Raw genomic sequence first — 19752 nt, forward strand, 5'->3', positions numbered from 1 at the left:
TCGTGTGACCTATGACCAAGAGTCATGTGTGTGGGTGTTTTGAGAGCGGAGAACAGACTGACGAACTGTATGATTTATGTGTATATGTAATATTTATGGACTATTGTAGAAGTAAATGAATGTAGATGTATGTAATGTAAAAATGTTTGTCGGTGTTTCACAGACAATCACGTGGTGCGCTCAACATTCATGAAATGTTCCAACATCAGCGCGGTTTTTATTTTCTTTGTTTTTACAAACAGCTAAATCTACATCTTGCTCAAAGTACAAAAGAAACGCTGCCTTATCTTCACGCCACCCTGTTGTGACAAGAGGTTTGTGTGTTTTAAAAGTTACTAATTATAGCAACAATGAAGTGTAATAGGCATTTGTGAAGAAACTCGTTCTACACCATCAACTAGAAGGAGTGAGAGAAAGAGAGAGAGAGATTCTCTCTAACTGATTTGCGTTGTCTGATTCAAGCTTATGACAATTTTCTTCAAACATCTTGCACAATTATAGAGAAAGTATTGCGTTGCAAAATCTCATTCCTTTTGTGCAATAAAAGATGTTGAATTCAATAAAAAGCGTTAAAATTTCTAGACAATATTAAGCTCACATGTTGTCTGATAATTTTTGATTAAACAAACGGCAGAAGATAAAAGTTAATGACACACTGAGTTTCATTCGACTGCTAGAGACAAACACATTTATAGAGCAATCCGTTGTAAAGTTTGCCTCAGGTAGAATTTCTCTTTGACGTCCTGATAATTACCTTAAACGTGTGAAATGGACGTTTGTGATAGATGTCACCACACAGTAAAACATTCACTCATATTCCACCAGAAGCAATTGCTATATATTATGACCGTCTGTTAATTTAGAATGTCATGAGGAGAATTAATTTTTTCAAAAAAAAGTCCAATGTCCATTTTACAAGTAAGCTTTTATAATTTCTGATTTACTTTACTTCGTAGTGTTATTTACGAAATAGACTTGTGTGGCATCTGAAAAAAGGATCATTACAATTGGTTAGCAAATGGTTGTCGTCATTATGTGCACAGAAACAATATTTACAATATTCAGAAATCAAAATGCTCGAAAATAAAATCATTATCTCCCCTGAAACTTCGACACGATGTTGCCACGCCAACAAGCCACTGAAAATCAGCCTAAAATTTATGAGAACTTCATGACCAGTAAGATACCTACGCTTAATGATTATTTCCTAGAGTAGAATTGGGAAGAACTAAGTATGGTTGCACCTTGGTCATGACTGAAGTGAAGGATTTTTCTCCGCTTGCTGAATGTTTAACTCCTACTTTTCCATAGCACACGCGTGCACTCACACACACACACACACACGTACACACAAACACACATCGTTTTCACATACAAATACATTTGTATAAACTGAATCATAACAGTCAGGTCAATTTAAGGGGATACATCGGGGGGTCGTAAGACACTAACGGGTACAAGACGGTACAGACAGATGTGGAGGTCACTTTACAAAGACTGAATGAGGGTTATAAAACAAGACGTTTAACAGAAAATTGTAAGAGGATATATGTTTCAATAATTAGTTTTATTCTATCGAGAATTTTTCAATTTATTTAAGTATAAAGTTTCATGATATTAATGACTGGTCTGGCTCTTTTATCTTAAATTGCATCCAAGATTTGTTCAAAATAATAAAATCTCAGTGTATAAAAGCAAATTAATAAAATAAAATGATAATTTTTTTCTTGTTCACTCTCAGGTATATATAAGCCCTAGAATTGTCTGTGTTAATAACGACAAGTCAACACTTACGGAGACATCAAGGTAGTGTGTAATACTCTCGTCAATCTAATCAGTGAATTGTTCATCTTAACTCGTTATGTCATCAATTATCTGTAAGCTTTGCTATGTTGTTCTCTGTCATTGTATGAGATTACGAATCAAAGCTTTAGATTCTGCACAGATATATTTATTATACTTTTGAAAATATGCTTAATTTGTAACCGGATAAGAACAGTCGTTTTTTGTAGCTTTAATATCAGCTCTATTGAATTATTAGAGTAACATTCAACTATAGTATGTAATAGAACTGTATTTCTTGACTTGTTGTTTTGATCTGCTAGTGACATGTATACCATATGGCAACTGGTATTTTTTGCATCTTCAAGTTTTTACTCAAATTCAGATGTTGTATCATTTGACTTCATTGTCCGGTCAATTATCTCCTCATTGCAGACAGGGTTTAGTTTTGTTGGTATACAAAGACAGTGTATATATTACATTAAACAGTCAGAAAAATGTTTTGCCTCTAAATCACTGACAGCAGCTGCGACAAAAATAAAACAAAAACACCATTCCAAACTATTTCTCCACAAATTCAATCTCATTCTGTTTCATCTTCTTTGTCTTCCTTAGATTAAAATTACCAGTCCTTCTCCAAACGAACACATTATCTGTTGTGATGGCCACGAAACTAAGAACAACTGTAATAATCATCATGGCTTTGGTGTGGCTGCAAGCAGCAGTTGTTGACGGGGTACGTAGCAAACTCTTATGTTTGAAACATTTTATAAAAATAATGTATACTTCATTATATGAATAGATTCGTGATAGAGGACACAGTCATCTGTGAAGAGACAGCACAGGACAAAAGAGAGTACACGACCTTAAGGATGGCCTATGGTGATCACCATGATGTTAGATAAGCTTTTATTTACTGTGACACTGTCTGAAGTATTTGCTTCTGTTGTCTTCACCCACCAGCACGTGCACTGACATCTCTTAGCAGTTAGACTGGTCTACAGCGGAGTGATAATATTTTCATTTACTTATAGCACTTGACCAAACACTACACAAAATTACAATACATTGTTTCGACCAAATATACTTCTAAAATTATTTGTTAGCTATTGAGCCGAATTTTTTTTTTTTTCCAGTGCACATCCGAACAACAGACGAGTACAGTATCAGTAAATCACCAGGGTGGTTGCAGTAATTCGCTATGTTTTTCGTGCACGAATTAATCCAGTTTCCATTATGTGGGTAAAAGATGTATGGACAAAGGGGACATCTGCTGGACAGGGCCTGGAGGTGTCCAGTATTGTGTACAGTCTTCAGGGGTTCATGGTAAGCTGAAAGTTAATTCGTTTTTACATCTGTTTTGTCTATTTTCATCAACCATTATCGCTGTATCGTATAAACCCGATGTGATATACTTTAAACAAACTTAGAAATTCACGATGCATAAGTATACGATGTAAATAAAATGTGTATACGTAATATGACAAACGATTGTGGTACTAAATGAAGATACCTGTACGTGTAGCTATACATCAATGTAGACGTTTGTCTTTTTAAAAGTTATTGATACTAAATAATATGTTGTAAAATCATTTTTTACAAAATGCCGTTAAAAAATGTACTTTCTCTCTCTCTCTCTCTCTCTCTCTCTCTCTCACATGCCCTAAAGAAATAAAAAATCAGTCATTGCCTAACACTTCTGATTAATTAATTAAAAATAGTTGACAAGGAGTAAACATTTCCTTATCCTGTAATCATGAAATAGAGTAACATATTTCAGCTAAGTTATCAACAAAGTGTTGTGTAAATTGTGTTTAAAAAGTTGAATGCTCGGACTCATCGTGTGGATAGTTATTGTCTAGAACATCTCGACATTATGCTACATTATTTTCTTATTTGTTTATTTGCTTTTGTTGCAGTTGGCTAGACTTGATGTGGACTTCACCGTGTTTCAGGGATACAAGCTGTAACGACAACGGTTAAATGCCGAGTGGATTGTCCTAAACAAATTTTAACCTGTAATTATTGTTCTACTGAAGATTGATCAGTAAACTAAAAGTTAATCTTTCTATTTTTGCTTTGCTCATTGTATCAACCAATGTCTCACGCAAGTAAAATAAGTGTGAGTCATGTTTGTAAGTGTTTTAAAAGCGGACAACAGACTGATGAACTTTACGATTTATGTGTATATGTAATATTTATGGACTACTGTAGGAGTAAATGAAGGTAGATGTACGTAATTTAAAAATGTTTGTCGGTGTTTCACAGACAATCACGTGGTGTGCTCAACATTCATGAAAAGTTCTCAACATCACCGCGGTTTTTCTTTTATTCGTTTTTACAAACAGCTAAATCTACACCTTGCAGTCCCTGTCTACATTCAATTACACAAAAACATAATTCAATGAAAAATACGCTATAATTTTGGAAACTATTATTTTAATATGCATCGAATGATTACTCCTTATTGTTACCTAACGATTCCAACACAGTTGTCAGAAGTTCTCTTTTTCTCAGATACTATTACTACTATTTATAGTTCGAAAGAAGGTTACTTTCAAGCACTGGTCACTGTTCAGAGTTGCAGTGAGATCCAATTGACGAGGACTTCCAAGTCTTTTAGCCTTTTAGGGATAACAGCAGTAACGACAACTCTGAAATGCCGAGTGGATTGTCCCCAAAATTCTTAACCTAGAATTATTGTTGTACTGAAGAATGATCAGTAAACTGACAGTTAATAATTCTCTCATTGCTTTGCTTATTGTATCAACCAATGTCCCTGGAAAGTAAAATAGTTGTGAGTCATGTGTGTGGATATTTTAAAAGCGACTGATCCTAATTTATCAAATATCCTAAATAAAAACACATTCTGGGCTCTCATAAGAAGGTAGAAGCAATCTACCTCAGTGAACCTTCCGGAAAGCGCAAAACGAAGTTTCTAAACAGAGATTTAAAATTGTTCAAAAGTCTTAAATATAAAACTTAATTAGAAAGGAAAATAATCAATTTGTGACATACAATCATTGTTCATAATATAACTGATCATTTTTCTTAAGCTTTTCGTTTGCGGTAAAAGTCTGCAGACTATTCTTTCTTTTAATCGAATTTGATGCTAAGTGTAAAGGCCATTTCAATTTAATTCATTTCCCTTATGATGGCATATTAATTATAAATATCTAGTTTCCGCGACAGACGACGCTAGGTAATAGTTTGTAGACGCTGCAGGCTCATAAAAACATCAAAAGGCAGTCTGTAAGTCAGACTATAATTATAGAGAAACGATTATTTCTGTTCTCTCACGCGAATTCTCTCTCGCACACACGCACACTCACTGACGTACACATGTATGAACTAACCCAAGTGCACGAAACCATCCGTTGTAACTATCGAACTTCATGACAAGCAAGATACCAACGCTTAATGATGATACGGTACAGGTACTTTATAGTTGTGAAGAACTAAGTAGGGTTGCACCATGGTCATGACTGAAGTGAAATGATTTTTCTCCGCTTCCATGATGTTTAACTCGTAGTTTTCCATAATACACGCGCACACTCACACAAACACTTGCACATGTACACACAAACACAAACTCTCACACTCTCGCGCGCGCACACAAACACACATCGTTTTCATATACAAATATATTTGTATAAATTGAATCATAACAGTCAGACCAATTTAAGGAGATACACTGGGAGTTTACAAGACACAAACGGGTGCATGACGGTACAGACAGGTAAACTTCTCGTCTTCCCGTGCCCCGATGTCTGTGGCGAACTGGCCATCTTGAAATCATCTTCTCATGTAAAAGACTATTATCGCTCTGTACATCATCTACACAATAAAACAGTATTTGGAGGCCACTTTACAAAGACTAAATGAGGGTAACCGATTGAAAAACGTATTTGGTGTTTACAAGAAAACAAACTGTTGTTGACAAATCATACGCAATTCAATTAAAATGTTCAAAAATCGTCTATTTCCCATTATATCAACACCTGTTATTGATGGTAATAATCTTTAAGGACATTTTCACAAAATGTTTCCAAAAAATACAAAAAAAAAACCCCAGACTGCTTTGTTAGAGACTGGCATTTCGTTTAACACAAAATTGTAAGGGGATATATGTTTCCATAATGAGTTTAATTTTGTCGAGAATTTTTCAATTTATTTAAGTATAAAATTTTATGATATTTATAGATTGACCTCGCTGTGTTATCTTAAATTGCTTCCAAAGTTTGCAAAAAATATTAAACTCTTTGTGTATGAAACCAACTTCCTATATCTCCTTTTGTGTCGATTGCACCATTCCATCCAAACAATTTGTGCTTTACCCTAATAACAAACCCTGGGTGACCAAGAGCCTGAAAGCTGTGCTTAATAGGAAAAAACGTGTGTTCTTCACAGGTTCTGTACCACGACAAAAAAATAGTCAATCGAGAGGTCCGTGATGCTATCCGTCGAACCAAGGTGCAATATAAGTCGAAAATCGAGTCTCAGTTTGCTACAGGCAACATCCGAGAGGCTTGGCAGGGACTGAAGAACATGGCCGGTACTGTCGATCGGAGCAAAGGGGTCGAAAGCCAAAATCTCGATCTCAGGCGTTGACAGTGCCGCCCTTCCTAATGCTCTCAATGCTTTCTTTGCTCGGTTCGAGGCTCATGACTTCTCCGTGGAAGTTCACGATGTGCTTCGTTCTCTTCACCCTGTGCCGAAGGTTGAGATTTGTCGCGTTTCAGAGTGGTGGAGCTGTTTCAGGGAGTAAATATTCGCAAGGCCTCGGGTCCGGATGGTATTTGCGGCAGAACATTACGTTTCTGTGCGCACCAACTTGGAGGCATTTTTCAACATCTTTTTCAGCGCTCTATGGATTCACTTTCCATCCCAGCTGCTTGGAAATTATCTACCATTGTTCCAGTTCCAAAGATAGTTTCAGCTCGGCATCTCAATGACTTTAGACCGGTGGCCTTAACATCGTTGGTCATGAAAGTATTTGAGACAATCATCAAAGCATTGATTCTTAATGCCGCTAACAATCGTCTTGATCCCTTGCAATTTGCATACCAGTCCAAGCAAGGTGGTGATGATGCTAAACTGTTCATCCTCCACACTTTAATCAAACACCTGGAGAATCCTCAAGCCCATGCTCGACTATTATTCGCTGATTTCTCTTCGGCCTTTAACACTATCCAGCCACATATCCTAGCTCGAAGACTCCTCGACGAGTTTTCCCTTGATCATCAGCTAGTGTCATGGATAATTCACTTTTTGGTCGACAGGCAGCAACGAGTTCTTGTCAATGGCACTTTTTCCGACTTAACCACCACATGCACCGGCTCACCTCAGGGATGTGTTCTATCCCCGCTTCTGTTTATCCTGTATACCAACAGTTGTCGCAGTAGTCATGAGGGTCACTATCTTGTCAAATTCTCTGATGACACTGCACTGCTGTCTCTACTTAGCGGGCCGGTGCACACTCACGGTGATGCTTTGGAAGAATTCATTGTCTGGTGTGATGACAACTTTCTAGAACTTAATGTGAGTAAGACGAAGGAGATTGTCTTTGATTTCCGTCGGAATTCTCCACCGTGTCCCGTCTGTGTCATCCATGACAAGGAGGTGGAAATTGTTTCTGCTTTTAAATACCTGGGCACCATCTTCGATAGGCGACTTTGCTGGGATGTCAACACTCAATCTGTCGTGAAGAAGGCTCAACAACGCCTCTTCCTCCTACGGAAGCTGAGGTCTTTCTCTGTCTCCCCCTAATTTCTTCAGCTTTTTTACAGATCACATATAGAGAGCGTGCTGTCCTTCTCGTTCATCTGTTTCTATAATAGTTTATCGGTGAAGGAGCCTACATCGTGTGGTATCCACCTGCTCCAAAGTCGTTGGATCCACCCAGAGTTCTCTTCAGGATCTGTATAACAGGAGGACTTACTAAAAGTGTCTGCCATCCTTCGTGATGACAGGCATGCTCTGTCGGGTGAACTTGTTCAGCTCCCATCAGGTCGCCGATATAGTATGCCTGCATGCAGGACAAACCGACTGCGGCTGTCTTTTGTTGCTTCAGCCGTCAGACTTTTGAATGGATTATGAATGTGATGTGCATGCGATCATGTATGACTTTAATCGAGCTGGTATGATTGACTGCAACACGACTGCCTGTGGATTTAATATATGTAATCGAGCTGCAACTGAATTGCCCTCTAGGGATTAATAAAGTCTTATCTTATCTTATCTTATCTTATCTTATCTTATCTTATCTTATCTTATCTTATCTTATCTTATCTTATCTTATCTTATCTTATCTTATCTTATCTTATCTTAATAAAATGAAATGAGTATCCTTCTTTCTCTTGCTCACTCTCTCTGTTTTCAGGTATATAATGAGCACTAGAAATGTCTGTTTTAATAACGACACGTCAACACTTACGGAGACATCAAGGTAGTGTGTAATACAATAGTGAATATCATGAATGAATTGTTCATCTTAACTCGTCATGTCATCAAATATCTGTATAATGTTCTTTGTTGTTCTCTGTCGTTGTTGGAGATAACCAATCAAAGCTTTAGTTTATGAGCAGAAATATAATTTCATGTGATTTCTAAAAATACATTTATTTTTGTGACTGGATGATAACTGTGATATTTTAATAGTTTTAACATTAGTTAACTGTGATGACTTTTAAATACTAAGCATGAAACGGTGAAAACCAGAACACTTATTATAAATGATATTGCTTCTTGACCAGTTTGCGACTTGTTTTTACTACCAACTGTGTGACTTGTCACCACACATAAACAGACACAGACAAACGCAAACACTGGAAAGTTTCATTCTGTGTTATAATCTTTAGTGTAATTTCCATCACATTTGTACATTTCTTTTTAAAAAAATACCCGCCTTCATGTTGTTTTTTTTTTTTTTTTTTGATTAAAGCTTTTATGCATTAATACTACATTTGATTTCTATGGGAAAAGAAAAGATAATTTGTTTGGCAAGTGACTTTGAAAGAGCAACATGTCTTAGCAATGTTCTGCCTTTGATGTACGTTCCTAATGTGGGTAATAGATGCAGGGACAAGGGGACAATCTGCTCCACACGGCCTGGAAGTGTCAAGACTTGTCTAGGTCCTGCACGGGTTCATCAATTTGGTAAGCTGAAAGTTAATTCTTCTTTACATTTGTTTTGTCTATTTTCATCAACCATTATCGCTGGATCGTATAAACCCGATGTGATATATTTTAAATAAACTTAGAAATTCACGATGCATAAGTATACGATGTAAATAAAATGTGTATAAGTAATATGACAAACGATTGTGGTACTAAATGAAGATACCTGTACTTGTAGCTATACATCATTGTACGTTTGTCTTTTTAAAAGTTATTGATACTAAGTAATATGTTGTAATAGGTCTTTTTTAGACACCCATTAAAAACATATACGAGCTCTCTCTCTCTCATACCCTAAAGAAATCAAGAATCATTCTATGTCTAAAACATCTGATTAATTAATCAAAATTAGTTGACATGGATAAACCAGGGCTTCTGCTAAGGCTAAATTATTTGGGGTCCCAGGGATTCCTTCTTCAGATTTTTATGGGGTCCCTGTTCTTCGCCCAAATGTGAACTTTTAATGCGTACTGTACGCAATTTTTTGCGTAAGCAGAAGTCCTGATAAACTATTTCCTAGTCTTGTAGTCATTGTATCAGACTAAGAAGTTTAAGCTAAGCTATCAACAATGTGTTGTGTAAATTTTGTTTAAAAAGCTTAATGCTTGCATTAGTAGTGCGCATTGTTATTGTCAAGAAGAACTCGACATTATGTTACATTATTTTATTGTGTTGCTGCAGTTGGCTAGAATTGACGAGGACTTCAAAGTGTTTCAGGGATACAAGCTGTTCACGTCAAAGGTTAAATGCCGAGTGTATTGTCCCGAAAATTCTCAAAATATCAATATTGTTCTACTTATGATTGATCAGTAAACTGAATGTTAATCATTGTATCTTTGCTTTGCTTATTGTATCAACCAATGTCCCATGCAAGTTAAATAGGTGTGTGTAATGTGTGTGTGTGTGGGTGTTTTAAAAGCGTCTGATCCTAACTTTCAAATATTCTACATTAAAAAAACAGATAACTCTGGTCTCTCATAAGAATGTCGAAGTAAACTGTCTCAAAAACTGTATGAAAAGAAATAATATTAAAAAAAATTAAGCAGATATATTTCGGATAGATAAAAACAACGCTTATAAACACATCTTTAAAAACTTTCACAAGTCTAATATTTAAAACCTAATATGAAAAGGAAATAACCAACGTGTGACATATGCCCGTTTGTTACGGACTCATTTTTTTAATAACCTTTTCATTTACTGTAAAATTATGTCACACACAAATATATTTGTAATAAGTGATTTAAATTAGTAAAATTAATTAATTTAAGGTCGCATACGAAGTGGGGACAGGACACTAACGGGTACATGACGGTACAGACAGGTAAATTTCTCATCGGTTGCCATCTTCTCGTTCCCCGATGTCTGGCGCAAACGGTTAATCATGACATCATGTTCGCATGTCCATATAGACGGACTATTATCTACACAATAAAACAGGATGTGGAGGTCACTTTACAAAGACGAAATGAGGGTTCAAAAAACGAGACGCAAACATATTGAAAGACTATTTGGTCTTTACAAGAAAACAAGCTGTGGATGAGAAATCACATGTCTTTCGAATAAAATGTTCAATAATCTTCCATTTGCCTTAATTTAATTATACAAACACCTGTCACAGAGGGCAATAAGCCGCAAAGAGATTTTCGAAAAATTGTTCTTCGGAAGAAAATTAAAAAACCGGTTACTTTGTTTGGGACTGCTATTTCGTTTAATAGAAAAATTGTAAGAGGATATATGTTTCCATGATAGGTTTAACTCTGACTGAAACTTTCGATTTAAAAAAATAAAATTATATGATGTTTATGGATTTGCATCGCTGTGTTATCTTAAATTGCATATGGTTTGTTCAAAATATTAAAATCTCTATGTATGAAATCAAATTAATAAAATAAAAAAATATCCTCTCTCTCTTGCTCACTCTCTCATGTTTTCATGTATATAACGAGCATAGAAATGTCTGTTTTAATAACGACACGTCAACATTTTAAAAACCTAATTAGACAGGAAAATAACCAACGTGAGACATACGCCCATTGTTCATGAAATAAATAAAGTCCATTTTCACAAGCTTTTCATTTGCTGTAAAAGTATGCAGACAATTCTTCTTTTAAGCGAATTTGATGTTAAATGTAAAGGCATTTTTAATTTAATTCAATTCATTTATGATGGCACAGTAATTATAAATATCTAGTTTCCGCGACAGACGACACTAGGTAATAAAGTTTGTAGACGCTGCAGGCTCTTAAGAACATTAAAGTTTAGTCCGTAAATAAAACATAATTACAGAGAAACGATCACTTCTGCTCTCTCATACATGAATTCTCTCTCTTTTACCTTCTCTCTCACACACACACTCACTGACGTACACATGTGTGAACTAACCCACGTGCCATAAACCAACCATTGTAATACTCTTAATGATGATGCGGTACAAGTTCTTTATTTCCTAGAGTAGAATTGGGGGGAACTTAGTCTGGTCGCACCTTCGTCATGACTGAAGTGAAATGATTTTTCGCCTCTGGGTGAATGATTAACTCGTACTTTTCCATCGAACACACTCACACACACACACACACACACACGCACGCACGCACGCACGCACGCACGCACGCACGCACACAGAAAAACTCGCGTGAGCACACACACACATCTTTTTCATATTCATATTTCTATTAATTTAATCATAATGGTTATTCTGATTAAAGGGGACACCAGGACTGGAGAAGACAAACGGGTACATGACGGTACAGACAGGTAAACGGACTGACCTTCTTGAAATCATCTTCTCATGTAAAAGACTATTATCGCTCTGTACATCATCTACACAATAAAACAGAATGTGCAGGTCACTTTACAAAGACTAAATGAAGGTTACAAAACCAGACGCAAACCGATTGAAAAATGTATTTGGTGTTTACAAGAAAACAAGCTGTTGATGACGAATCACACACGTTTCCAATAAAACTTTCAATAATCTTCTATTTTCCTTAAGTTAATTTTATCAAAACCTGATACAGAGGGTAATAAGCTTTACAGACATTTGCACAAAAAAGTTGTACAAAGAAATGAAATAAAACACACTGCTTTGTTAGAGACTGCCATTTCGTTTAACAGAAAATTGTAAGAGGATATATGTTTCCATAATGAGTTTACCGTTGTCGAGAACTTTTCAATTTATTTAAGTATAAAATTTCTTGATATTTATGGATTGGCCTCGCTGTGTTATCTTAAATTGCATTCAAGGTTTGTTCAAAATATTCAAATATCTGTGTACGAAAGCAAATTAATAAAATGAAATGAGAATCCTTCTCTCTCTTGCTCACTCTCTCTGTTTTCATGTATATAACGAGCACTGGAAATGTCTGTTTTAATAACGACACGTCAACACCTACGGAGACATCAAGGTAGTGTGTAATACAATAGTGAATATTATGAATAATTAACTTGTCGTGTCATCAATTATTTGTATGCTTTTCTTTGATGCTTTCTGTTGTTGTTGGAGATAACCAATCAAAGCTTTAGATTATGCACAGAAATATAATTTCATGTGATTTCTGCAAATACATTTATTTTTGTGATTGGATGATAACTGTGATATTTTAATAGTTTTAACATTAGTATATTAATTTTCCTGAGTAAAATTCAACAATAGCTTGTTATAGCAAGGCACTCCTTGACCTGTTGTTTTGATCTGCTAGTGAAATGTCTACCATATGGCAACTTGTGTTTGTTTGCATCTTCAAGTTTTTACTCAAATTCAGATGTTAGAATGATGTTTGACTTCATCGTACGGTCACATGTCTCCCTTGAAGACAGTGTTTAGTTTTGTTAGTATACAAAGACAGTGTATATATTACCTTAAACAGTCAGATAAATGTTTTGCCTCTAAATCACTTACAGTAGCTGCGACAAAAATAAAAACATTCAAACTGTGTCTCCAAAAATTCAATATCGATTTGTTTAATCTTCTTTGTCTTGTCTTAGATTAAGATTTCCAGTCCTTCATGATGGCCATGAAACTAAGAACAACTGCAATAATCATCATGGCTTTGGTGTGGCTGCAAGCAGCAGTTGTTGACGGGGTACGTAGCAAACTCTTATGTTTGAAACATTTTGTGAAAATAGTGATAAATGATAAGTTTAGCTTCTTTGAAGAATCATACACAATGTGAATGCTTCAAAATAACTAGCATGAAACGTTTCGAAGCATATTACTTACTATACATAATATAGACCTTTGATCAGTTTGCGACTTGCTTTTTCTACAACCTGTGTGACTTGCAACCACACATACAAACACATTCACTCATTCACACACTCACACACCATCACTGACAAAGATTCATTCTGTGCTTTAATGTTTAGTATAATTTTCATTTCATTTTTTCATTTCTTTTTTTATAAAAGACTGGCTTAGTTTTGTTTCTTTTAAACCTAGCTTTTATGCTTTAAACCTACCTTTGATTTCTACGTGAAAGATGCTTAGATGTCGACAGTTGGCACGTCACCATGCCAGCAAGTGATCCACCTTTTGGTGATACGCAACCTCATCGTTGTTCTTCATAAGATTTCTATACCATAATATCGATGCTATGCTTCATTTTATGAATTTATGATAGAGGACACTGCCATGGGTACAGACAGCACAGGACAGAAGAGAGTACACAACCTGAAGGGTCGGCCTGTACTTGATCACAAGGATGTTAGATAAGCTTTTATTTACTGTGACACTGTCTGAAGTATTATCGTCTGTTGTCTTCACCCACCAGCACGTGCACTAACAAGTCTTTGCAGTTACACTGGTCTACAGTGGAGTGATAATATTTTCATTTTCTGATAGCAATTAATTAAACACTACATAAAGTGACAATGTATTGTGACTGTACTTGTTTAGTTATGTTGTCATTGTTGTATGTTTGTTTTTCTTCTAGTGCACTCAAAACCATCATTCGTGTGAAACTAACTTTAATGTGTGTTGCTCAAATTCGGCATGCGCGGCTATTGCTGGTGAGGGTTTGAAATGCAAGGACAGAGGGGACAGCTGCTGGAAAGGGGCTGGAGGTTTCAGGAAATGTAATTTGGCATACGGCTTGTTTGATAGCAGATAATCAAACAGTAAGCTGAAAGTTAATCCACCTTTACTTTTGTTTTGTCTATTTGCATCAACAAATATCACTGGTTCGTATAAACCCGATGTGATATATTTTTCAAGAAAAGAGAACGGACTGTAAACATTCACAATGCAGAAGTATACAATGCATGTACAAAGGTGTATATGTAGTATTACAAACGATTGTGGTACTAAATGAAGATACGTATAACTGTAGCTATACATCAATGTAGACGTTTGTTTTTTTTGAAATAAGTCATTGATACGAAATAATATTTTGTAAAAGGTTATTTTTAGAAACCCGTTACAAAATTACCTTCTCTCTCTCTCTCTCGCTCATGCCCTCAACAAATCAAAAATCGTTCATTACCTAACACTTCTGATTACCTAATCAAAAATAGTTGACAGGGAGACAACATTTCCTTGTCCTGTAATCATGAAGTAGAGTAACAAGTTTCAGCAAAGTTATCAACAAAGTGTTGTGTAAATAGTGTTTAAAAAGTTCAATACTCGGACTAGTCGTGTGGATAGTTATTGTCAAGAACATCTCCACATTATGTTACATCATTTTCTTTGTTGATTGCTTTTGTTGCAGGCGGCTTGAATTGATGAGGACTTCACAGTGTTTCAGGGATACAAGCTGTCACGACAACAGTTAAATGTCAAATGGATTGTCCCAAAAATATCTCAACCTGTAATTGTTGTTCTACTGACGATTGATCAGTAAACTGAAAGTTAATCTTTCTATCTGTGCTTTGCTTATTGTATCAACCAATGTCCGAGGCAAGTAAAATAAGTGTGAGTCCTGTGTGTCGTTGTTTTGAAAGCTGAGAACAGACTGATACTGTATGATTTATGTGTATATGTAATATTTATGGACTACTGTAGGAGTAAATGAATGTAGATGTACGTAATGTAAAAATGTTTGTCGGTGTTTAACAGATAATCACGTGGTGCACTCAACATTCATGAAATGTTCCCGACATCAGCGCGGTTTTTATTTTATTTGTTTTTACAAACAGCTTAATCTACATTTTACTCAAAGTACAAAAGAAATGCTGCCTTCTCTCCATGCCACCTCATTGTGACATAAGGTTTGCCTGTTTTAAAAGTTACTAATTATAGCAACAATGAAGTGTAATAGGCATTTGTGAAGAAACTCGTTCTACACCATCAACTAGAAGGAGTGTGAGAAAGAGAGAGAGGGATTCTCTCTAACTGATTTGAGTTGTCTGACTCAAGCTTATGACAATTTTCTATAAACATCTGGCGCAATTTTGAGAAAATATCGAGTGGCCAAATCACATTCTTTTGTGCAATAAAAGATGTTGAATTTAATAAATAACATTAAAATTTATCGACAATATTAAGCTGACATATCGTCTGATAATTTTTGATTAAACAAACGGCAGAAAGTAAAAGTTAATGACACATTGAGTTTCATTCGACTGCTAGAGACAAAACACATTTATAGAACAATCCGTTTTAAAATTTGCTTTAGGTAGAATTTCTCTCTGACCTCCTGATAATTACATTAAACGTGTGAAATGAACGTTTCTGATCGATGTCACCACAAATTTAATGAAATAAAACATTCCCTCATATTCCATCAGCAGCATCTGCTATATATTATGACCATCTGTTAATTTACAATGTCATGAGGAGAAATTGATTTTCTGAAATGAAGACCACTTTTCATTTTTGAATTTAGCTTTTGTGATTTCTTATTGACTTTACTTCGTAGTGTTATTTACGAAATAAAGACTTTATCTGTGTGGCATCTGTAAAAAGGATCATTACAAACTGTCACGACCACGTCACACTGACAACACTTCAGGACGTCGACGGACTAACTCTCCGTTCACTTAGCCAGTCAGTGAAGTCCACTGTCGTCTGCTCACTTCCTTTTTCTTTTCTCTCCAAACGTAAAATAAAATCCAAAATTGCGTCATATTATGATGTCAGATAATGACGTCAGACCATGACGCAGCAACCCACTCCTTCCCTCGCTCACGCACGGGTAAGGGCGATAATCCCTGCCTAGCTAGTCCTAACACACATGGTAAGCAAATTGCTGTCATCATTATGTGTACAGAAACAATATTTACAATATTAACAAATCAAAATTATCAAAATTAAAATCATTATCTCCCATGACACCTCGACACCATGTTGGTCACCACGACAACAAGTGACTTAAAAGCAGCCTAAAATGTATGAGAATCACATTCTTTTCAAATGAAATGTTAAATAATATTCCATTTGCCTTAATTTAATTATACTAACACCTGTCAAAGAGGGTGAAAAGCTTAATGGACATTTTCACAAAAAATGTTCTATCGGAAGAAATGTAAAATACAGATTACTTTGTTTGGGACTGTCATTTCGTTTAATAGAAAATTATAAGAGGATATATGTTTCCATAATGATTTTAATTCTGTCGAGAAACATAAAAAAAATTGATGTTTATGGATTGACCTCCCTGTGCTAACTTTAATTGCTTCGCAGGTTTCTTCAAAATATTAAAAATCTCTGTGTATAAAAGTAAATTAATTAAATAAAGTGAATATCCTTCTCTCTCTCTTGCTCACTCTCTCGGTTTTCAAAGCTTTGTTTCATCCTGGTTGTCTTCTCTTAGATTAAAATTTCCAGTCCTTCTCCAAAAGAAGACATTATCTGTTGTGATGACCATGAAACTACGATCAACTGTAATAATCATCATGGCTTTGGTGTGGCTGCAAGCAGCAGTTGTTGACGGGGTACGTACCAAACTCTTATGTTTGAAACATTTTGTGAAAATAGTGATATGTCTGTTCAATTTCGCCTGTTTCAGCTGCTTTGAAGAAACATCTACCATGTGATGTCTACTAAGCATGAAGCGGTGTGAAGGACAATACTTGTTATCAAATTATATTATATTATGTTATACTATACTATACTATATTATACTATATTCAATATAGTATATTGTATTATATTGTATTGTATTGTATTGTATTGTATCAGATTTATACATTTCTGTATAATAAAAAACCGCCTGAATTTTGTAATTCGTTTGGCAAGCGACGTTGCAAGAGCAACATGTCTTAGTAGTGTTCTACCTTTGATGTTCTACCTGTGCCTAAACTGCTCTGTTGTCTTCGCATTTGAACATTTTTCACTTGTCTAGTCCACCACCATCGCCTTTCCTTAGAGATGTTTTAGATGTAGACAGCTGTCACGTCACCATGCCAACAAGTGATCCACCTCTTGGTGATACGCAGACTCATCGTTGTGCATAAGATTTGTTACCATAGTAACTACGGTATACTTCATTTCATGAATTAATTTATTGTAGAGGATAATTCATGGGAAAAATACAGCATAGGACAGAAGATAGTACACAACCTTGAGGTTTGCCTGTGGTAATCACAAGGTTCTTGGATAAGCTTTTATTTACTGTGACACTGTCTGAAGTCTTTGCGTCTGTTGTGTTTACCTACCAGCACTTAGCAGTTAGACTGGTCTACAGTGGAGTGATATTTTCAGTTATATATAGCATTGGACCAAACACTGCATAATATGACAATGTATTTTGACTGAACTGTTTCAGTTACCTTCTCATTTTGTTTGTTTGTTCTAGTGCACTCGGATAGCTTATAGGTGTACTACACAAAAAGAATGTTGCCCAGATACCTCGTGCGTGCATCTTCCTCAAGACCGATATCCCTTATTTACATGCGTGAACGACAATGTCATCTGCTTTACAAAGCCTGGAGGTGTCCAGGAATGCCTAAGGCGTGCCCCTGAAAGTTAAAAAAAGTAAAAGGAGATTATCAATCAGTAAGCTGAAAGTTAATCCACCTTTACATTTGTTCTGTCTATTTTCATCAACCAATATCAGTTGTTTGTTTGCAGCCGATGTGATATTTTTTCAAGAAAGAGAACGGACTGTAAACATTCACAATTCAGAAGTATACGATGTTTGTACAAATGTGTATATGTAGTATTACAAACGTTTGTGGTACTAAATGAAGATACCTGTACGTGTAGCTATACATCAATGTAGACGTTTGTCTTATTTAAAAATTAATGATACCAAAGAATATGCTCTAAAAAGGTCCTTTTTAGGAACCCGTTAAAAACGTATACTCTCTCTCTCTCCCTCATGCCCTAAAGAAATCAAGAAGCATTCATTGCCCAGCCCTTCTGATTAATTAATCAAAATAATTGACAAGGAGAAAACGTTTCCCTGTCCTGTAATCATGAAGTGGAGTAACAAGTTTCAGCAAAGTTATTAACAAAGTGTTGTGTAAATTGTGTTTAAAAAGTTGAATGCTCGGACTCATCGTGTGGATAGTTATTGTCAAGAACATCTCGACATTATGTAACATCATTTTCTTATTTGTTTGTTTGCCTTTGTTGCAGAGAGCTAGAATTAATGAGGACTTCAGAGTGTTTCAGGGATACCAGCTGTAACGACAACTCTCAAATGCCGAGTGGATTGTCCCCAAAATTCTCAACTTATAATGATTGTTGTACTGCAAAAGTCTTAAATATAAATATGTTTGAAACATTTTATAAAAATAGTGATAAATGATAATTTCTTTTCAATATTCGGTGAGTTCAGTTGCTTTAAAGAATCATACACAACGTGATGACATTTAAATACTCAGCATGAAACGGTGAAAAGCAGAACACTTATTATAAATGATATTGCTTCTTGACCACTTTGCGACTTGTTTTTACTACCAACTGTGTGACTTGTCACCACACATAAACACACACAGACACACGCACAAACCCTCAAACAAACACACACAAACACTGGAAAGTTTCATTTTGTGTTTTAATCTGTCAGGGACCAGTCTGTGAGGGGCGGGAGGTTGTTGCCCCTGTCGACAAATCTAAGCGTTTTTGTGAGTGAAGGAAAGAACAAGAAAGGGGACGCGTGCGTGTTGTGAGAGAAAGAGATCTAAAACTGCGTTCCTGACATAATCTTTAGTTTAATTTTCATCACATTTGTACATTTCTGTTTAAAAAAAAACCCGCCCTCATGTTTTTGTTGTTTTTTTACAAAGTTTTTATGCATTAATACTACATTTTATTTCTATGGGAAAAGAAAAGTTAATTTGTTTCGCAAGTGACTTTGAAAGAGCAACATGTCTGATAGTATTGCATCTTTCAAGAAAAATCTTAAGACTCACTTGTTTAAACTTTTTTGAAGTTTTCATTTGACCAGCAGTTTGGTGGCTGCTGGGATCACCGCGCATTGAGCGCATATTTGTGATGCGGATACTAGCGCGCTACAAAACTACATCATCATCATGTCTCAGCAATGTTCTGCCTTTGATGTGTCTATACCTGACTGCAAAACTTCAGAAACTGCCCTGTTGTCTCCTCTTTGAGAGGTTTTACCCTGGCCTAGTCCACCACCATTACCTTTCCTTAGAGATGTTGAGATGTCGACAGCTGTCACGTGACCATGCCAACAGGTGATCCACCTCTTGGTGATACGCAGACTCATCGTTGTTCTTCGTGAGATTTGTAATATCAACGGTATACTTAAATATATGAATAGATTCGTGATAGAGGACACAGTCATCTGTGAAGAGACAGCACAGGACAGAAGAGAGTACACGACCTTAAGAATGGCCTGTGGTGATCACCATGATGTTAGATAAGCTTTTATTTACTGT

At 35.8% G+C, this 19752-nt stretch overlaps 2 long non-coding RNA genes across 2 annotated transcripts; both read left to right on the forward strand.

The window, feature by feature from the left end:
- Positions 1 to 42: 42 nt before the first annotated feature.
- LOC112567831 lies at positions 43 to 2714 on the forward strand. The gene is made up of 3 exons (XR_003099908.1): positions 43 to 314; positions 1742 to 1806; positions 2398 to 2714. It is a non-coding gene; the product is annotated as an uncharacterized LOC112567831 (long non-coding RNA).
- Positions 2715 to 8200: 5486 nt separating this feature from the next.
- On the forward strand, positions 8201 to 14874 carry LOC112567827. The gene is made up of 4 exons (XR_003099903.1): positions 8201 to 8230; positions 12949 to 13046; positions 13896 to 14079; positions 14670 to 14874. It is a non-coding gene; the product is annotated as an uncharacterized LOC112567827 (long non-coding RNA).
- Positions 14875 to 19752: the final 4878 nt, after the last annotated feature.

The sequence above is a fragment of the Pomacea canaliculata genome, linkage group LG7, assembly GCF_003073045.1.
Source record: "Pomacea canaliculata isolate SZHN2017 linkage group LG7, ASM307304v1, whole genome shotgun sequence".
NCBI lineage: Eukaryota > Metazoa > Mollusca > Gastropoda > Architaenioglossa > Ampullariidae > Pomacea > Pomacea canaliculata.